General features: G+C 39.7%; 1 long non-coding RNA gene and 1 other non-coding gene across 2 annotated transcripts; both read right to left on the minus strand.

Annotated features, from left to right (window-relative positions):
- Positions 1–1,190: 1,190 nt before the first annotated feature.
- LOC140848426 (uncharacterized) lies at positions 1,191–19,420 on the minus strand. Its single transcript, XR_012129260.1, has 3 exons — positions 19,227–19,420; positions 6,055–6,209; positions 1,191–4,696 (listed from the first exon to the last, which is right to left on the minus strand). It is a non-coding gene; the product is annotated as an uncharacterized lncRNA (long non-coding RNA).
- LOC118973688 (U6 spliceosomal RNA) lies at positions 12,592–12,696 on the minus strand. The gene has a single exon (XR_005063184.1). It is a non-coding gene; the product is annotated as a U6 spliceosomal RNA (small nuclear RNA).
- Positions 19,421–19,495: the final 75 nt, after the last annotated feature.

The following is a 19,495-nucleotide window of genomic DNA, read 5'->3' on the forward strand; positions in this document are numbered from 1 at the left end:
TGACCCTATCAAGCACTGGATCCTATCTTCCTAGACTCAAGGGGAAATAGATAATTTTATTAGTGAACACTATGTTACAGTATAAAGTAGGAAGTGATGCATACCGTAAGAAAATCACACTTAAAATTTCTGAGTTTGAAGCAAAAAGGTTCGAATTCTAACATCCAGCTGGAATCAGAAATTTTTATTTCTAAATCCAAATTAAACTTACTTTTATAATAAATCTAAAAAAGACTAAAATGCAATCCCTGCAGATAAAACGAATGAAACCTTTTTTTTCAGTGTAACTCCCAATGTTGGAATGTGGAGAACAGTTATTTTAAAACCTTATGTAATATTCCTATCTTATAAAATTTTGGGCTGAATCCAGTTGTAATTTACTGATAATGCAAACAAAACTCTACTAAGCCAATAAGCAGTCCTCAAGGATTTAATAAGCATAGTTTATTGACAAGTTAAGCTAATCTAGGTTCCAAACTCAGTTCTCCCTTTCAGCTGGGTGGTCCTGGGCTAACTGCTAAACCTCTCTGATCCTCGGTTTTATCCAGTGTAAAATAAGAAGTAAAAATACTTATTTCATGGGGATGTTATGAAGATAAAATAAAACATTTATGTAAAGTGCCAGGCACTGGTAGTTACCAGTGCCCCCTGGGTTTAATTAAAGCTTTGGCGCTTTGCCTCTCAGTGAACAAAAATCTTTGAGTGTCATAATTAATGGAAGAAGTCCAAAAAAATGGAATGTCAAAACCACGTGCTGGATACAAATGAATAAGCTGGCATCCTTTTCAAACTCCTAGACTCTTTTAAAAACACCTGAATTTAGATTTTTCTGACTGTTGGAAAAGTGACGCGAGACTGCCATCTAGTGACTAGACGAAAGAAAACCAAACCCTTGTATTTAAGAACCAGATGCATGAATCCTTCCAAAAGGCACCTCTAATTTAAAAAACACCTCTTCAACCCAGGACTTGATTAGCAGCATAATGACAACTTCTTGCAGCACAGCAACAAAGCTACTGACACTAACACTTCCTCTGAGTCCTCTTCAGCCGTGTGCCCCAACTTCCCCGCCAGGGTCTGGCTCCCGTGATCTTCTTAGCCACCTCCACACCATGAAAACTGCTGTTAGCCACCTGTCACGTTGGAGGGAATCTGATTAATTTACACTGTTGTTTTGTTTTTAAAAATTTCCGACATGAGATCATTCCATGGGATACTTGCATTTTAATTTTGATTTAATTTGGACTATATTTTTCATTTAATTTTATTCTGTAGTCAGTTAAGGACACAACTGCTTAAGTTAGTGTCTTGAAAATTTCAATGCGCATCAGAATCATCCTGAGGGCTTTTGAAAACACAGAATATTGGGCTCCATCGCTACGCTTTCTCGAAACTTGGATTTCTAACAAGTTCCCAGATACTAATGATACTGCTAGTCTGGGGACCACAATTTGGTCCCCAACTTCCGATGACAGAATTTCATAATGGCATACAGCTCATGAGGGAGACAAATTTTTAAAGGACATTCCCTATGCTGTCTCCTATATTTATGAAAACCCTGTGTTCTCTCCACCCCCACTGCTTCCTCTGCATGTGGGGTACCCAGTTCCCCTCTCCTCCATTCCCACAGCAACACCTTTCAGTTTTGCCCCTATCTCCAACAGATTCTTCACATGTAGACTGAAGCGATCAGAAGAATGTTACCATCAAGTCCCATAAAGGTTTCCAGTGGACCACAGGATGCAGTTCAAACATGTCTTTTACGACCCCTTATAGTCCAGCCCCTGCTTCATGTCCAACCCAAATTTAGCCAGCTGTACCTCACTAATGGTACTCTTTCTAGCCCAGTGGTTCTCAGAAAGTGATCCCCAGACCAGCACCATCAGCATTATCTGAGAATTCGATAGAAATGCAAATTCTCCAGCCCTCCTAGGCCTGCTGAGTCAGAAACTCTTGGGTAAGGCCCAGCTCTGTGTGTTTAACAAGCCTCCAGGTGACTCTGATGCAGCTGGAGTTTAAGAACACTACCCCGCCATCCTCCACCACCTCTCAAGCATGGCACACCTACAGATGGCAGCTGCACTTGATGTGCTGAGCATTTCATAATGTATGCAATTCTTGAATCACTGTGTTCCACATGTGAAACCAATATAAACTTGTGTTATTAGCTATACTTCAATAAAGAAAATGAAAAGTAAACTTGGTATCCTACCAAGTTTAAAAATAAATTTCTAACTCACCTTCAAAAAACAAATAAAATTAAATAAGTCACAGGAATGTAAAGTACAGCATAGGGAATATAGTCAATAATTTGTACAGTGACAGGAAGATAATATAATGGATGAATCACTATGTTGAACACCTGAAATGAATACAATAGTGTATGTCAGCTATACTTTTATTTAAAAAAATAAGAGTCACAGGGTTGGGAAAGGGCCCCTTGAAGAGGAAGCACATCACACCTTCTCTGTCACTGCCAGTTGTGCTTGTGTCTCTCCAGGAACACTCCAACCCACCCCCTCCCATCATAACTTTTCATGTTTCTCAGGTCTCAGCATTCAGGTCAGTTTTTCCCAGATCATTTCTCCGCCCACCAGTCTGCATTTCAGGTTCCAGTTAGGAACTCCACAGCAACTGCACTTGGCTCAGCACTCAGGCCATTACCATATGAGGGGAAAATGGAAGTTCCTATGGCCAGGATCCTCCCCTGACCCTAAACTACTTGATGATGTAACTGGCCTGCTGCTAGGCTACTGCTTCCACACCCTAGGCAATAAGCTATTATTGACTGAGTCACTCTATAAAGAGCTCTGCCCAGTGCTCTGGGGGAGGCAGAGATGGAGGTGGGTTACAGACCTGAAGACTGCTGGATACAGACATGATTCTAGTGCTGGACCTACTGCCATGAGAATAAAACCAGGTATAAATCCTTTTACCACAAAAACGTTCCATTGTCATTTCCCGGTCTCACTGAATCCATAGTGAAATCGCCCAGGGCTGAAACCCTCAGGCAAGACACCATAATATAATATAAATCAGGTGTTCTGTGTTCCAGTCCTAGCCTGAGTGCTGACTGCTTTATCATACATCCATTGTATGTCAAGTGCCCAGCGCAGAGCAGGCTCAGCACAGGAGCTCAGTGTTTGTTGAAGGAATGAGTCAGTATCCCACAGACAGCTGTCCTCTTGTTGGGAGCCGGGGCTATGTCCCTTCCCCCATGTCTGAACGCAGCATGGGAAAGCACAAGCTTGAGAGCAACCGGTGCAGTCCTTGGAAGTTATCTGCTCACAAAAACATATCTTGTCCTTGAAGATGGGCCAAGACTCCTCACTCTGAAAATAGGGAGACCTTGAGGATGTGTGAAAATACCTCCCCGCCCACGCCACCTAAGGTCCAATTATCTCCTGACCCACCCCTTACTTGCTACTTGTATAAATTGAGCCTGTAAACAATAAACTTCGCCAGCTTGATCAGACATCCTGTCTTGCTGGTCATTCTTTGTGTCTCTTGCTTGTCTCATTTCTGCAGGCGTCTCCGGTACACTCCACGTTCGTCCCGCGGGCCGGGACATCCTCTCTGGGTGGTCCCATACATAAGACATAAAATAGGTGAGCAGCAATTTATGGTTTCTAGTTCAGAGAAGATACCTAGCCTTGGGAGGAGTGCACTGCTCTCCAGGTGGATTTCCAGGTGGATTGTGAGTGGGTCTGAATGACACATTGCTATTATAAGTCAGCCTCAGAGTAACAGTATGATGTGAGCAATTCTTTAAGTTCAGCAAACACAGCAAGATCTTAGGATACGTCAGTCAGGCACTGTGGGAGTCTAAGGAGCTCCTAACCTCTCATGAGAGACAGGCATACAAACAACTGGAACAGTGCCACAGGGTCACAGAGGAGGGGGAACAGTGTGGGCCAAACGGGAAAGCCTTCCAAGAGAAAAGTGACCTAGGCCATTGTAGTGAGTTGCAACAATAGCCCCCAGGAGATAATGCCAAACTCTAACTCCCAGTATCTGTAAATGTGACATTATATTTCAAAAGGGTCTTTATGGTATAATTCAGCTAAGGATCTTGAGATGAGATCATCCTGGATTTGAAGTGGGCCCTAAATCCAATGACTGCTGTTGTCTTTAGAGAGAAAAGGGAGATTTGAGAAAAGTAGAAATAAGGGGGAGACCATGTGAGGATGGAGGCAGAGACTGATAGACAGACAATGCCGAGGACTGCCAGCCACCACCGGAGGCTGGGAGAGACATGGAACTGGTCTCCCTCAGAGCCTCCAGAAGAAACCAGTCCTGCCAACCTCTTGATTTGGGACTTCAGGCCTCCAGAACTGGGAGAGAATAAATTTCTGTTGCTCTAGCCACTGAGTTTGTGGTAATTCATTACAGCAGCTGTAGGAAACTAATACAGTCTGAAGAATGAGTTGAAAGTAAGCTATTCTATAATGAAAATGGAAAGAACAGAAATATAATCGCATGAAATCATGTGCTTCCAGAACAGCAAGAGATCTAATAATGAACTCCAAGGGAAACAAGTTAGCACAAAAGGCAGGCTGTCACCAGGCTGAGAGGCGCTGTGAATCTTAGGCTGTTACAAACGGGAATCATAGTTGAGGTATCTGAGGGTTATTCTGACCAGCACGCTCAGGAACAAGGAAGTCATTCCAGCTATTCTCATTGCTCTCACCCAGACCTAGAAGAGGAAAAGTACTCTTTAGTACCAGCAGGGGCCTTGGGCCCAGTCTCCAGAGCAGAAAACTGATCATCAAGATGAGCCATTTCGAAATTTGCTTTCCCCTTAGCCTCAGTTCAAAACACCCTCTAAGACCTGCTCTTCCTATATTCCCTCCCCCCACCTCCAGGGCTCTTTACCACTATGTGGCAGCAAACTGCTGACAGCTAAACTGAGGCACATTAAAACTTGGAAGAGTTCATTCGAGCACACATTAGTTTGAATCAGACAAGGCCAAATGGCACGTGTTAGGGCTGTTCCACCGACAGGAGCCAGGGGAGAGGTTCTTATAGAGAAGGCACAGCAAGGGAATTACTTGACCCGCCATAACTGAAGTGGCTGCCTGATTTGGGAAAGTCTAGGTGGCTATCTGTGATCAGCTGTTCTTGAAGTTTCTGATTCCAATTCATTGACTCTGGCTTAGGTTGGCTCTGCTTATGTGGATTACCAAGGCATTAGTGCCATCGCAGGCTAATGGCTTTCTGGTTTAATTACTTTAACAAAACCAAGCCCACATCCTGTGGCATCACTGGAAACAGGGCCAGGGAGTCCCAGCAGGATCCTATTCACCTGCCCATGTGCCTAGCACTGAGGCACTCTGGGGCTTTATTCTGGGACAAGCTTCCATCTGGAGGAGAGAGGTTGTATGGGAATGGCCACACCCACTCCCTTCATGTCACTGCCTCTCCAGCTCATCACAGGAAGCCTGCTGTAAATTTTACATATGTAAATACATACACACACACACACATATACTCACATCTCTCTCTCTCTATATATATATATATATATGTATATATATATATATATATATACACACACACACACATATGCATACACATCTATGTGTATATATATATAATGCAAAGGCAATTTCCATTAAAGAATTTCTTTATTATTTCCTATTCACTGAAGGATTTTCTCTTCTTTTTTATTCTTTTTACTAAAATCAGTCGACTATCATACACCACGATATCAAAACAGTTTAATTTTAGGCTTTTGAACATGTTTAGTTGTTAATAAGATACTCTCTGTCTTCTGTGACAGATCCTGTAAACTACTTGTGAAATATTTGTTCATAGTATATCTTTATAGATAATTCTGCAAAATAAGCTATTTCAAATAAAAACAAGACAAACAGCTACAGTTTCAACCCAAACAAGAACTCCCCAGTCTAGTTACTATGAAAAATGCGATCTGCCTTAGCTGAGATTTAATTTTATTTTGAAGATGTTCCTTATCACCCTCCAGGCCAAACACCCCACATAACTTACCCTTAGAAACTCCACTCACACTACAGCCAAGGCCCCATAGCTCACCAGCCTGGATTTGCTCCAGTCCCCAGACCAAGCTATGCAGTCTTCACACACCCCTGATCCTCCATCATCTGTGAGGCAGCCAGCAGAGCAAGGGAGACTTTGATCAGCACAAAAACCACAGAGGTGAGGGAAGTGGGTCCTCTCTGAGCCAGTTCCTGAAATTATAATGTAGACACAACTAAAATGGAATCACTTATGTCAGAGACAAAATGGAAATGGTCAACCCAAGTGCATAAAGGAGAACAAAACTTAACCTCACCCAACAGGAATTCAGAACTCCCCTCAGATCAGCAGAGGATGCCAGCCAACCGCCAAATGCCAATTCAGATCATGCTATCGCTGGACTTCCTTGTTCCCCTGACTCAGCTCCCCTGATCTTAACAAGGAAGAGACCACTGGGTAACCAACGGGCTGAGAAAGACAAGTGACTTCAGCATGTATCTTATTAAAATCCCTCAGTTCGTGAGCAGCTTAGAACTCACTGCTCCTATAGCCTGAAGTTTCCTGGCTTGCAGATTAAAACTCTTGCAATTAACTCATCTTTTTGCTCTGTCTCACTCAGTATGCAGAGTTTGTTTTTTGACATAACCTGGTTCCTGGTCCAACACAGGGAGACAGACCCATCCCTTAGTCTTTGCTCGCCCCCCACTGGTCTATGTCACCTAGATTCATCTTGCTCTTACTCTTCTTCCAATTGTGCTGTTTGGATCTTCTATTTCTACTTCTTCATCACTGTAAGTTCTGAACGTCAAGGGGCCAACATATTAGAATTTTCTTCGCAGTAGTCTCCATAATCTTTACAGTAAAAAAGGTCAACTCTATTTTAGTCCTCCAACAAGTCTTGAAAACATCTTAGTTTCATATTAATTTATGTCAAGCCATGATGAGTCAGTGGGATATTTCAAACATTTATAGTGTATGTGCCTCAATTCACCAACTTAAGTGTGTAAGAAATTTCACATTTATTTCCTTTTAACCCAAATCCTGTCATTATTTCCTTCTCCTGGATTCATGAGAATCTGGGGGACTTACAAGTACCAGAAAAATCAACAAAAGTCCTCTAATCTTCAGTCTGTTGTGCTTGCTGCCACTATCCTCACTGTCTGATTTTGCAGAGCCCCTTGATGTGAACAGTTCCATGCTACTATGACAATGGGGCACAAGGGACTTTGCCCAGCCGAGCAGTCCCAGAAGTTAGTTTCCTGGACACACCAGTGGCAGTTCCGTCCAAAGGTTTACCACTCTAGGCGGGGGCTAGGGCTGCGGCCAAGATTCTGTCACAATATACTGCTATTGTATGCTGGCTTCTTACCACTCTAGGAGAGGGTAGGTGCTGCCCTAATCCTGCAACTGAAAGTCCCTCTCATGTCATCTGAGGTCTGACTTTGCCAGATCTCTTTGCTGCCCTAGAACAAATGGGCAAAAGGTACCCGCCTGCCTGCTACTTTGTCACTGTGATTTCCTCCAATGGCCACATGAGATCTCAGCTGGAATGTGTGTGTTCTCTGGTTTTTTGACCTTGCTTGTACATTACACTGTCTATACCAGAAAAAGAGAAGATGACTCTCTCGAGTAAGAATCACTTCATTCTTTTATGTTGGTGTTTTATTATCTGATATTCAAAAGCCATGCAAAAGAATTAAAGAAATTTTGGACCTCTTTGAATGTGGCAGACTGGATACATGTGTTTACTGCCACTCCTTTCTGACACCCACTGAAAACAATTAGTAAAGTAAATGCAAACAGTGTAATTCCAAAATGCAGAGAGACTGGGAGAGTAGACAATGAAGAAGTGAACATGTTTTTAAAGATGAAAAATAGAGGAATGGCAACTGATTCACCAGAGGTGGGACCACGTGACTTTAAGAAAGAGGTTTTCCACCCTCACAGAAAAAGAAAACCTAGTTAGTCAGAGACAGGGAGAGAGTGGGAGGAGAGAGGGAAGGAAAGAAGGGAAGGAGGGAAGGAGGGAGGGAGGGAGGGAAAGAGGGAGAGAGGGAAGGACAAAAGAAGACAGGAGAGGGAAGTGCCACAGGAACTAAAGACTCCAAGTCTAAACTATTTTTTTCTAATTCTGTAGACAGAATATTACAGGATCCCTTGATGTGGAGAAAAGGAATGTCCTCAAGTTGCTGTATGGATAATCATTTTTAAATAGTTTTGTGATTATATCTCTCAGTTGTCTTATCACTGAAATAGCAGAAGTCATTATGCCTGACCTCCTTGGTATAACTGACATTTTGGACCATGTAATTCTTTGTTGTGGGGCCTACATTATAGAACATTTAACGGCATCTCTGGACTCAACCCACTAAAAGGCACAGGGTCAATCAGAAATGTCTACAGACATTGCCAAATATCCCTGGGACGGGGGAGAGTGTTGGTGGGGGGGGAATCACCCCTGGATGGGAACCCCTGTCCTCCATACAAAAATATAGAGGTAAATGCAAGAAGAAGCAGTTAATGTTAAGGGTTTTGTCTCTAATGAGCAGAACTGAGGGATGGGGAGAGTGGGATAGGGGATTTGAGTCATATCAGTAGATACAGAATTAGCTGTTACTCTTAGTGCCAAGAAGATGTAAGGAGATAACTGCCAAATGTCTGAGACAAATGATGTAAAAACTTAAGAGGAAAACTTGTCCTCTTGAGAACTGAGGCGTCTGGAATGTCTTCACTAAAGAAGCTGTGTTTGAACATATCTCAAAGGAGTGGAGGTAAGAAGGTGGGAGGCAACTCAGACAGCGGAATTTACGGGCACGTCGGAGAGAACAGCAGCAGTGTTGCTGGCACAGTTACAGGGAAGCAAGGGGAAGAGTTTGGCTTCTTCAACTAAAGCTAGAGGACTGCCCTGGTCGGTACAGTGTCCCCTAAAGTGACATGCTACGTCACAGCAGACTCCAACATTCTGAGAAGGGGATGTCAACTGAGTGTTTGGGATTAGGAAGTACCTGTAGGATTCTGCTCGTGGAGAATCGGTGTGTTAATCCAGGTATTTAAACCACCATGATGAAGAGTATCAATTTAGGATGTTCTCACTATCGGAGGATAAATAGTAACAGGAAAATTAAATCTACTTAAAAGGGGAATATAATTTCATACTTAACTTGAAAAAAAATGTTGTAAGGACATTCATAAAGAGAAGAGAAACCAAAAAGTATGAAGTAATTTTATCTTACATTTAAAAATTACTTCATAATCACAATTATGTTGTAATATAACAAAAAGTTAACTAATGGTTGATTTTGTTTTGGCTTTGGCATGATTCTTCTGATAAAGTTGTATGCAAGTCAGGAGTCAGTCTTTCCTTCATATTCCATTTCCAGAATTTTGCAAAATATTCTAGCACTCCCTCAATTTTCCCAAGGGCCTCTTCTTATTCTTCGATATTCAGTTACTCCTTTCTGAAATATCTATCATGTCATCTTCCTTTTTATAAGGTTTGCAATCTCACTGAGTAGTTGTGTCCTACTCACATTACAGATTCTGCCTGACCAAGACACTGAACTGATGGGCGGGCTAGACACAAGTGCTAATGAGTGAAAGAACCTTTGGGATGAGACTCATTTCCTAAGTGTTTAGTTCACTAGTGAGTGTGTTCTTGTTATGACCCACTACTGTAACTGTGGGGTAACGTGCACCCACTCTTATTTAACAAGAGCTCGCTGTACCTACCAAAGAGCCTTCAGCCTTTCTATAAAACAAAGGTTTTGTTGTCCAGAGGAAAGATAAAGGAAAGCTAAACATCTGGTTAGCTGACAGCATTAGGGTTTCCTTAACCTTTAACCTACAAGTCATGGGTGTAAACAGGGAGAGATAGCAACTGACTGAAAACGTCTGTGACTAAGAGAACAAAGCAACACTCTCTTCTCAAATCAAAATAACTAACTGTTACAACCCAATATTAAATTAATGCTCCAATCCAGTGTATGTCAACATTTGCTACCAGTAATGAGACCAGAGTTTCCATAAAAAATATCAAATGTGCCTATTTGTAGAACTTTCTGATTGGCAAAGTAAAGTAACAAACAATAAAATTTTGGACTAGTCCTTCCCCCCCCTCAATTATGAGTAACTTTCTCAACAGGCACATATGATAAGACCTGGCTACACAAAGTAAAGCTCTCAGACTTTGTTCAAAAACAGCATGAATAAGGCCTGCCAATATTCATAGCTCTTGACTCCAAAAGAATCACTCTTTCTGCATAGAATTCTAGATGACCTGCTAATCCATGTCCCTGTCTAAAGGAACGAAGGGAAGAAGGACAGGGCAAGTACTGGAAAGGATGTGGAGAAATTAGAACCATTATGCCCTCTTGGTGTAAATGTAAAATGGTATAGACACTATAGAAACCAGTATGGTGGGTCCTTAAAAAATGGAAAATAGAATTACTACATGATCCAGCAATCCTACTTCAATATACCCAAAAGAATTGAAAGCAGGGTCTCAAAGATATATTTGTACACCAATGTTCATAGGAACATTATTTACAATAGTGAAAAAATGGAAACAACTCAAGTGCCTGTTGATGGGTAAATGGATACACAAAATTTGGCACATAAATGTGATGGAATATTAGTCACCCAATAAGGAAAGAAATTCTGATTCATGCTATAACATGGATGATCCTTGAGGACATTATGCTAAGTATAATAAGCCAGTCACAAAAAGAGAAATACTGTATGATTCCATTTACATGAAATACCTAGAAAAGTCAAATTCATAGACAAAAAGTAGAATAGTGGTTGCTAGGAGCTGTTGAAGAAGGTGTGGGGACATATTGCTTAATGGATACAGAGTTTAAGTTTGGGAAGATGAAGTTGGGGAGATGGACAGTGGTGATGGATGCACTCTGTGAATGTACTTAATGCCACTGAACTTGTACACTTAAAAAATGGTTAAAATGGTAAATTTTATCTTATGTATATTTTACCACAATAAAAAAATGAGCAAAGGATTTGAACATTTTTCCATAGAAGATATTTAAATGACCAATAAGCACATGAAAAGATGCTCAACATAATTAGTCATTAAGTAAATGCAAACCGGAACTCTGAGATGCCACATCATTCCTACTAGTGTGGCTATCATCATAATAGATAATAACAAGGGTTGACAAGGACATGGAGAAACTGGAAAGCTCATAAATTGCTGGTGAGAACACACAATGGTGCAGTTACTTTGGAAAACAGTTTGGCAGTTAAATAGAGAGCTACCATATGATCCGTCAGTTCCACTGCTAGAAATGAAAATGTACATCCACACAAAACATGTACATGAATGTGGCATTCATAACACCTCAAAAATAGGAACAACTCTGTTATGGACTGAATGTGACCTCCCAAAATTCATGTGTTGAAGCGCTACCTCCCAGTGTGATGGTATTTGGAGACAAGGTCTTTAGATGAGGTCACGAGAGTGGGGCCACTTGGTGGGATTAGAGAGCTCTCTCTCTCTCTCTCCCCTTTTCCTCTGACCTCTGCTCTCCAACCCCGACCCCACCATGTGAGGACACAACCAGCAAATTGCCACATGCACACCAGGAAGAAGGCTCTCACCAGGAATCAAATCCACCAGCACCTTAATCTTGGATTTCCTAACCTCCAAAACTGTCTGAGAGAAATAAATGTCTGTTGTTCAAGCCTCCCAATCTGTAGTATTTTGTTATGGAAGCCCAGGCTGACTAAGAAAACCCAATTGCCCATTGACTGATGAATGGATTTATAAAAAATATTCACAGAGTGGAGTACTATGTAAAAGGAACAAAGTACTGACACATGATACATCCACAACATGGAAACATTATACTAACTGAAGGAAGCCAATTACAAAGAATCACATATTACAGGATTCCATTTATATAAAATGTCAAGAATAGGAAAATATATAGACGCAGAAAGTAATTTATTGATGGTCTAGAGCTGAGGATTGGGAGGAGGGAATGAAGAATGATTATTAATGGATACAAGGTTTCTTCTTATGGACTGAATGTGACCTCCCAAAATTCATGTGTTGAAGCCCTACCTCCCAGTGTGGTGGGATTTGGAGATGAGGTAAAGTGTTCTAAATTTAGATTATGATGATGGTGGCATGACTCTGAATAAACTAAAATCCATTGAATTGTACTCCTTGGGTGAATTTTACTGTATGTGAATTAAAACCTTGATAAAGATCTTCAAAAAAAATGTTTAAATCACTATGATAACTGAGGGAAGAAATTACATGTATAATCATTTATGGAAGGTGCATGCATATAAGGAAGGCAAATATATTTAGAAACACATATATCCATAAATTAATTAAATTCCTTGTAGTTATGATCTCCAATGGAGGTAAGAAAAGGGGAGCAGCTCTACCTTGTGTGTGGTATCTTTCTACAGAATATTGGTATGATTACCTTCCCTTGGAAGAAAGGGGATTATAGTCACATGGGTCATGAAAACATCTTCTGTTTAAACTGTATGATGAATCAGAGATAAGTCTGTATTAAGCATCTTTTTTTCCTGTGTTCATCCTTAATATATCTTTTTTTTGTTTTTCAGAATTTGGAACACTTAATGAGTTTGCATGTCATTCTTGCATAGGGGCCATGCTACTTCTCTTTATTGTTCCAATTTTAGTATATGTGCAGCTAAAGCAAGCACTAAACATCTTTTTTAAAATATACTATACACCCATTATGTAAGTACAATAATGTACCTGATTAGAAAGATGTTTTGAGTCCTAAAATATTACCAAATTCTGTTACTCAACATGACACATATTTTTTGAGCCTTGAGGGAGATAAATGAATCAAAGCAGACCACTCCTGTTGAACAGTGGGGTGGGGAAGGACAGAAGAACTGAGACTGTGTTCCACAGTGGATGCTTCATTGATTTGACACTCACAAAATATCCCTTTAATTCCCCATTAAAAAAAAATAGAAAGAAAAGAAAATCTGGAACCATAGCAATGATCAATTCATGGCTCTAGAGGGGCTCTTAACATCATATCACTCAGTAGAAATTTCATAATAGGCTCTTTCCCTTTTATAAGTGCTTATTGTCAAGGCATTTGTGTGCTAGGGAGTATCACAATAAGCTGGCCTTTATTTCTGAAGCTAGTCTAAAAGCTATTGTGAAATGACCATCTAAAAATCAACAGTAGTAAAGTCTAAGACAGTGAGTTTATAGTTCAACAGAGCAAAATACAACCGAGTAATGAAATTCTGAGCTCAGATTTCAGATGTGGGTAAAACAGGATTCTTTTGTCCAAGAACTGAAAATCAGTTCATAAACATGTGCTATGAAGAAAGCATTTCTGGAGAAGTAATTCCAGAAGGAAATGTGAGATGTGCAACAGGGATAAAATGAAGAATGAAAAGGTTGAACTTCAATCCTAACTTGTTAGCCACAAGTCAAGTGACCCCAAATAAATCACTTAACCTCTGGCCTTACAGTCCTCTCCAAGAAAGAAAGTATGGATCACCAGCAGTTAAGGACTGAATTGTGTTCCCAAAATTCATGTGTTGAAGCCTTAACCCCAATGTGACTGCATTTAGAAATAGAACATTTTAAAGAGATCATTAAAGTTAAATGAGGCCACAAGGGTATAGCCCTAAACCAACAGACCATTGCCCTTATTAAAAGAGGAAAAGACACCAGAAAAATATGAGCACAGAGAAAATTCCATCTAAGAAGGTAGCCCTCTACAAGCTAAAGAGGGGCCTTAGGAGGATCCAAACCTGCCGACACCTTGATCTTGGACTTAAGCCTCCAAAATGGTGAGAAAGTAAATCTTTATTGGTTAAGCCATGCAGTCTGTATTAACTTCAACACTGATATAAAGCTCCTAAACTTGACAGGCCTGAATTAACAGACTGAGTGAAATGACCATCTAAAAGTAACACACAACCTCTGCCCTGAAAATCTGGCATGGACTCTAGGAAGTTTGGATGAGAAAATAAATGTGAAATTCCTTTGTAAACTGTGAAGCCAACTAAAAGTATAAGATACTATTATCTTTTGATGGGAATCATCAAACACTTTCATATATAAGGGAGAGTACACTTAAGGAAAATACTTACAGAAGAAAGACTAAAGAAAAACCTAAATATTAGTTTGTTTATTAGTTGAATTGTATTATCCAAATCCTCCCAGTTTATGAGGTCTTATATCTGGCATATTAGGAGACAAATTCCTACTTGAAAGTTAAAACAACTGGAAAACCAACTTATTATTATAAGTAATGAAGGGCAACGACCTTGATAACATTGTTCAGTGTAAATATATTTAGTCATTGATGTCAGCAGTGCCATGGTTTGTAATGTATTTAATCTCTCAGAAGGTTACTTATTTCTACAGATAATAACAGCTAACATTTATTGAGCTGTCACATGTGCTCTTTATTGGTTCAATTAATCTCCACAACAATGCATTGAGGTAGTATTGTTCCCATTTCCCAATTAAAATGTGTAAATACTGCCAGTGACTAACTGAGGAACTGAGGCCCAGACTATAGTCTCTACCTTAATATCTTAACCAAACTACTGCTTTATGGTAGCAGGAGTTCTTCTACAAGGCAAGGATTGACAGGAAATGTCTTATAGAAAAATTTGTATCAATGCTGTTTGGCAGTATTATTTATTTTCATGCTCACACAAACAGAAACTTCCATAAAGTGCCTAAAGTTTTATTCTATTTGAGCTAAGTCTATGCATGGGTGACTTCCAATAAAAGCTAGACAGTTCAAGAAGGCTTGGGCAAATTGATGCCTTGTTCCATCATATTTCAACTACACATGGGTATATAAAATGCATGTCTATTTATTATACTTACTTCAACACTGATATAAAGCTCCTAAACTTGACAAGCCAGAATATTTTTAAACCATTGAGAGCCCTTTTAATAATCTGAAACTGGATTATGAATATAAAACAGCTATAACAAAAACTTAAACAATTATAAAGCATTTAGTGATATTTCTTTACATCCATTTAGAGAATTTTCAGCATGCTAACTTCATAGACTTTCTGCTTCTTTGTGTTGTTTACTTCCACTGTAATCTGTATTTGACCAAAAGCTCCTATAACAACACAGCTGACTGACTGTAAATTGACTAGTGTCATATGAGGCCTTAGACTGTTCCAGTAGTCAGATGCTTCTTTTCTCCGCTGGCTTTTTCCTGTCATTATTTAAACATGCACAAGTCTAGCTCATCACTGAAAAGCAAAATCTCTCTCTCATCATGTCCACCCTCTAGCTATTGCCTCTACGCCTCACAGTGAAGCTCCTTACAAGAGTGGTTTATACATTCACTGATTTCATTTTCTCTCTTTTTTGTTTATACTTCATTTTATCCTCTTTGCAGTATCGGATACTGGTGCTCACCCTCTGAAACACTTCCTTTTAATTCCTGTAACATGTTCTCTCCTGTCTTGTCAATAACTGATCTACTTCCATGATTTAAATCACCCCCTTTATTCTGATAAGTCCCCAAGCTATCTGCAGCACCAAATGTTTCTCTAGGTGCCTTTGGACATCTCCACCTGGAAGTCCCTAGGTCAAAAGTCCTCCCCATAAGCCTAGTATTTTTCTTCTCCTCCCTGATCTTAAGACATAAGCAGAATCTCCATTCAACCTTTTGCTTAAACCAGAAATTTCCATGTTATTCCTGATCCCTCTCCTTGATCCCCTAATCAATCAAATCTAATCAAACATCACACTCCATCAGCTGTATCTCCTAAGGTGCCTTGAATCCATCTCTTTCTTTCCATCCCTACTCTTATTCACACAATACAATCCTGTCTCATTTTTCCCAGGTTAAGGCAATGGCCTCTTAACTGTTTCCTGACTCTACTCTTCACCCCTCTTTCTAATCTTCACACTGATGCCAAATGGTTACTCTAAATCACATATCCAATTGCAGCATTCTCTTTAAATGCTGTGGTTGGTTCCCCAAAGCCTGAAGAATAAAGTGTAGAATTCCATGAATGGTAATCATGGCCCTTCAAGGTGAACAACTGCTTCTCTCCCCATCTCATTGCCAGATACCACCCCCCTACACTCTCCATACTTTAGCCAGTGCAATCCATATTTCATTTGTAGAAATCAAAATTGTCTTTCCTCTGTGCCTTTGCAAATACTGTTGAATTAGTCCAGAATGCCTTTTGCATCAGCCGCTTCATTTAATGAAACCTTTCAAAACTCAGGTCAGGAGTTACAAAGTTAAAAGGCTAAAGAAATGAGGAAAGTGGTGACCTGAAGCAAGTAAGACTTCCACCAGCTTAAGGCCAATCTAGAGAACAAAAGTCCTGACCTATGAGGTGCCTTATTCTAGTACAATGCAGAGGGACCACAAAGCTAGATTACCAGGCATGATACATCATTTCCCCAATCTCAACTCTGTCAAAGCCTTTTGTTTAAGGTTTGTGTGTATGTGGGCATATGCAAACACTTTTGGGGGAGCAACTTAGATAGAAACCTAAATAAGAAAGGAAATTCTTATCCCTCATCATTGCCATCTTCTCCTACCAAAGCAGCAGACTGTGGAGACACCTTCTGTGCAGGCTTCAGATCAGAGGTCCTCCTGGAGAACAATGACCAGCTGATCCTTCCATCCCTGACCTTCCCAGAGCATGACAGCAGCACGACCTGTGGCCCAAAAGCTGTGACTTTTTAAAGGTGTAGCCATCCTAACACAATGGTTTGGCACCTAAGAAGTCCTCAACAAACATGTGTTGAATAGTCAGACAAACAGAAAGTAAATAGGCAACACTGGCAAAATGTTGGTAATTTGTGAAACCAGGTAATGAGTTTGAAAGCTTCCAAAATAAGAATTTTTTTTTAATGCAATAAAATCCAAAATTCAAGTTGTATGTAAAGCATATTTAACAATAGTATATAGTAGTTACTAAACAAGAGGTACACAAAATATCCCTCATTTTTGAAGATAATAGTATCAGAGTTGTTAGAAGACTACATAAGATCATGTGCTTAAGTTCAGGACATGGCCCTGGCACATAGGGAATACATAACAAGTACAAATCCTTTTTATTATTGGCTGGACTTGGCTTTGAGCCCCAAACTCAACAGACTGTAAGGCCATTAGGACTAAATGTGAGGAAGTGAGAGATGTCTATGTCCCCCAATGTCTTCCAGTGTCTTCAAAGAGCAGTGGTTGTTTGACAAATAAATCTAATTTTTTGTGTAATATAATAAAACCTTAATTAACTGAAAGGGGTTACTGTATCTGAGGTAGTCAAAATGTCTGGATTCTGACATTACTAATCTAGTACCCTTCTCCCTGCCTCCCTATCAGCAATCAGACTATACAGAATTTCTCCAGCATTACAAGGAGAGCATTTCATAATGTATATAAATCTCAAATCACTATGTTGTACACCTGAAACTAATATAATATTGTATGTCAACTATACTTCAGTAATAAAAGAATATCTATTTGACTTGATTTATATTTAACCAATGTTTCTTCAGTGCTACTGAAATAACCTTTTTTTTTCCGAGAATTTCAGATTCTAAAAGAAAGTAATTCTAATAGTAACGAAATCCTAATGTGAGGGAAAACATTTTTATCACATAAACAATGATATTTACCTAAAGTCTCGTGTGAAAATTTCAAGCATAAATGAGGTGCAGAAATCAATACATGCCATTTGGACACTCTTTTTAGTGTTAAATATTACACTCTGAGTCTAGGCTGAGAATAGAAGACTAAATCTGACAATAGAGAAAACACAATCAAATGTATAGTTTATACAAGACATTTCAAAAGAAATGTTAGTGATTTAATAATGAAGGATACCGTTTATCAAATATTTACTGTGTTCTGGGCACAGCACCTAACTCTTTGTGTAATCTGCACCATATAATCCTCTCAATAACCTATTCAATAATGAATAAGGTACTTTTACTTCCTATTTTTAAGAAAAGAAAGTGGAAATTCAATGTGATTTAATAGCTTACTAAACATCAATAGTAGCCTGTGATTTGAAAGTAAGTTTTATTTCCAAATCTCTGTTTTCTGTCCACAAGACTACATGATCCACAAAGACCAGTATATTTTGTTCTCCCCTAGCACATAGTATGTGTCCAATAGATTTTCGTGAATGAGTGCACATGTATATTCCTAAATTTGTTACTAAAAGCCAAAAAGTGAAAAATGCACACTTGTAAACTCATACATTATTGTAAAAAATACTTTCTAAGTGTTTTAAATTGTCCATTTATATTATTTTGTAAGTTTGTTTTCAAAGAGGACCAAGGCCCATGTCAAAGGCCACACTTTGTCAAACTGACCTGATTATGTGGCTGATGTATTAATTTGAGGTATTAACTTGCTCCCCACAACTCTGTCTCCATTTCAGGGCTTGGTTCTGTGGCATTGCCTCAAGGGAAGCAGATGGCAGTGAAAACTGCAGAGATGCCAGCAAATCTTTTGCATTTTCACTTTTTCAAAGTCCAAATAGTCACTAACTCAGAAGAGGCCATGAGAACAGAAATATGCAAGCATAATCCATGAGAACTGATAACTGACTCCTTGCTCACTAGTCCTCAGACCCTTTCAATGTACACCCTTCTCATGTGTGACAATCAGAGAGGGAGGGAACAAAGGAGGGAGAGCTCAAGAAGGACCCAGGCTAATTATTTTCTCACCAACCTGGCACAGGAACTCACAACCAGAGATTCAATTCATTTATTTATAGTAAATAAAAAGCATAATATTGCTGCACACACAAATCTGGACTAAGATTCATAGTCACTGCAATTATTTTGCCCACGTTTTCAAGATTCAACCATACATTTATTTTGAAGCCATTGAAATGCTACCAACTTTTCTATTACAATTTTCTCAAAAACAAAATTCAGAAATTAAGCAAATGACCAAGAAATTATTCTTTGATAAACTATACAAAAAGCCAAATAAGGTAAGGATCAACTGATTTCCAAAACTCACAAGTAAAAACCTTTGGAGTTTTAATAAACCACATCCTATCAAATCCGTCACTTTCCGTTTGTAATGAAAATGAAAAATCAAGGCTTTACTTAATTTTTGTAAATAGACACTGTATTTTTAGAAAGAGAGGGGCCGAACCACTCTACGAACTGAACCATGCAAAAACTCCCAGTACTGGAATGATCGCCTGGCCAATCCAACTTCCCCCAAAGACCTTACCGAGCCAAGGCTGGAGCGAGCATCATTTACATCTCCCTCCTCTTCATTGAATGCGCTTCGGAAAATCTTCCAATGAGAGACGCGTAGAGGTGTGGGGTGTGGTCTGGGGGGGTGGGGAATTTGACTCCAAGGGAAACTGTGTGCTGATTGGCCGGACTTCTTCCCTCTACAAACCAGCGCTCTTTGGGCCGCGGGAGCCATCCATCAATAGAACTTCACCAATCAGCAGCGAAAATGCCCCTCTCTCCCATCCGCGGGAAAGCCCCGCC

Source organism: Manis javanica, chromosome 1, assembly GCF_040802235.1.
Source record: "Manis javanica isolate MJ-LG chromosome 1, MJ_LKY, whole genome shotgun sequence".
NCBI classification, from domain to species: Eukaryota; Metazoa; Chordata; class Mammalia; order Pholidota; family Manidae; genus Manis; species Manis javanica.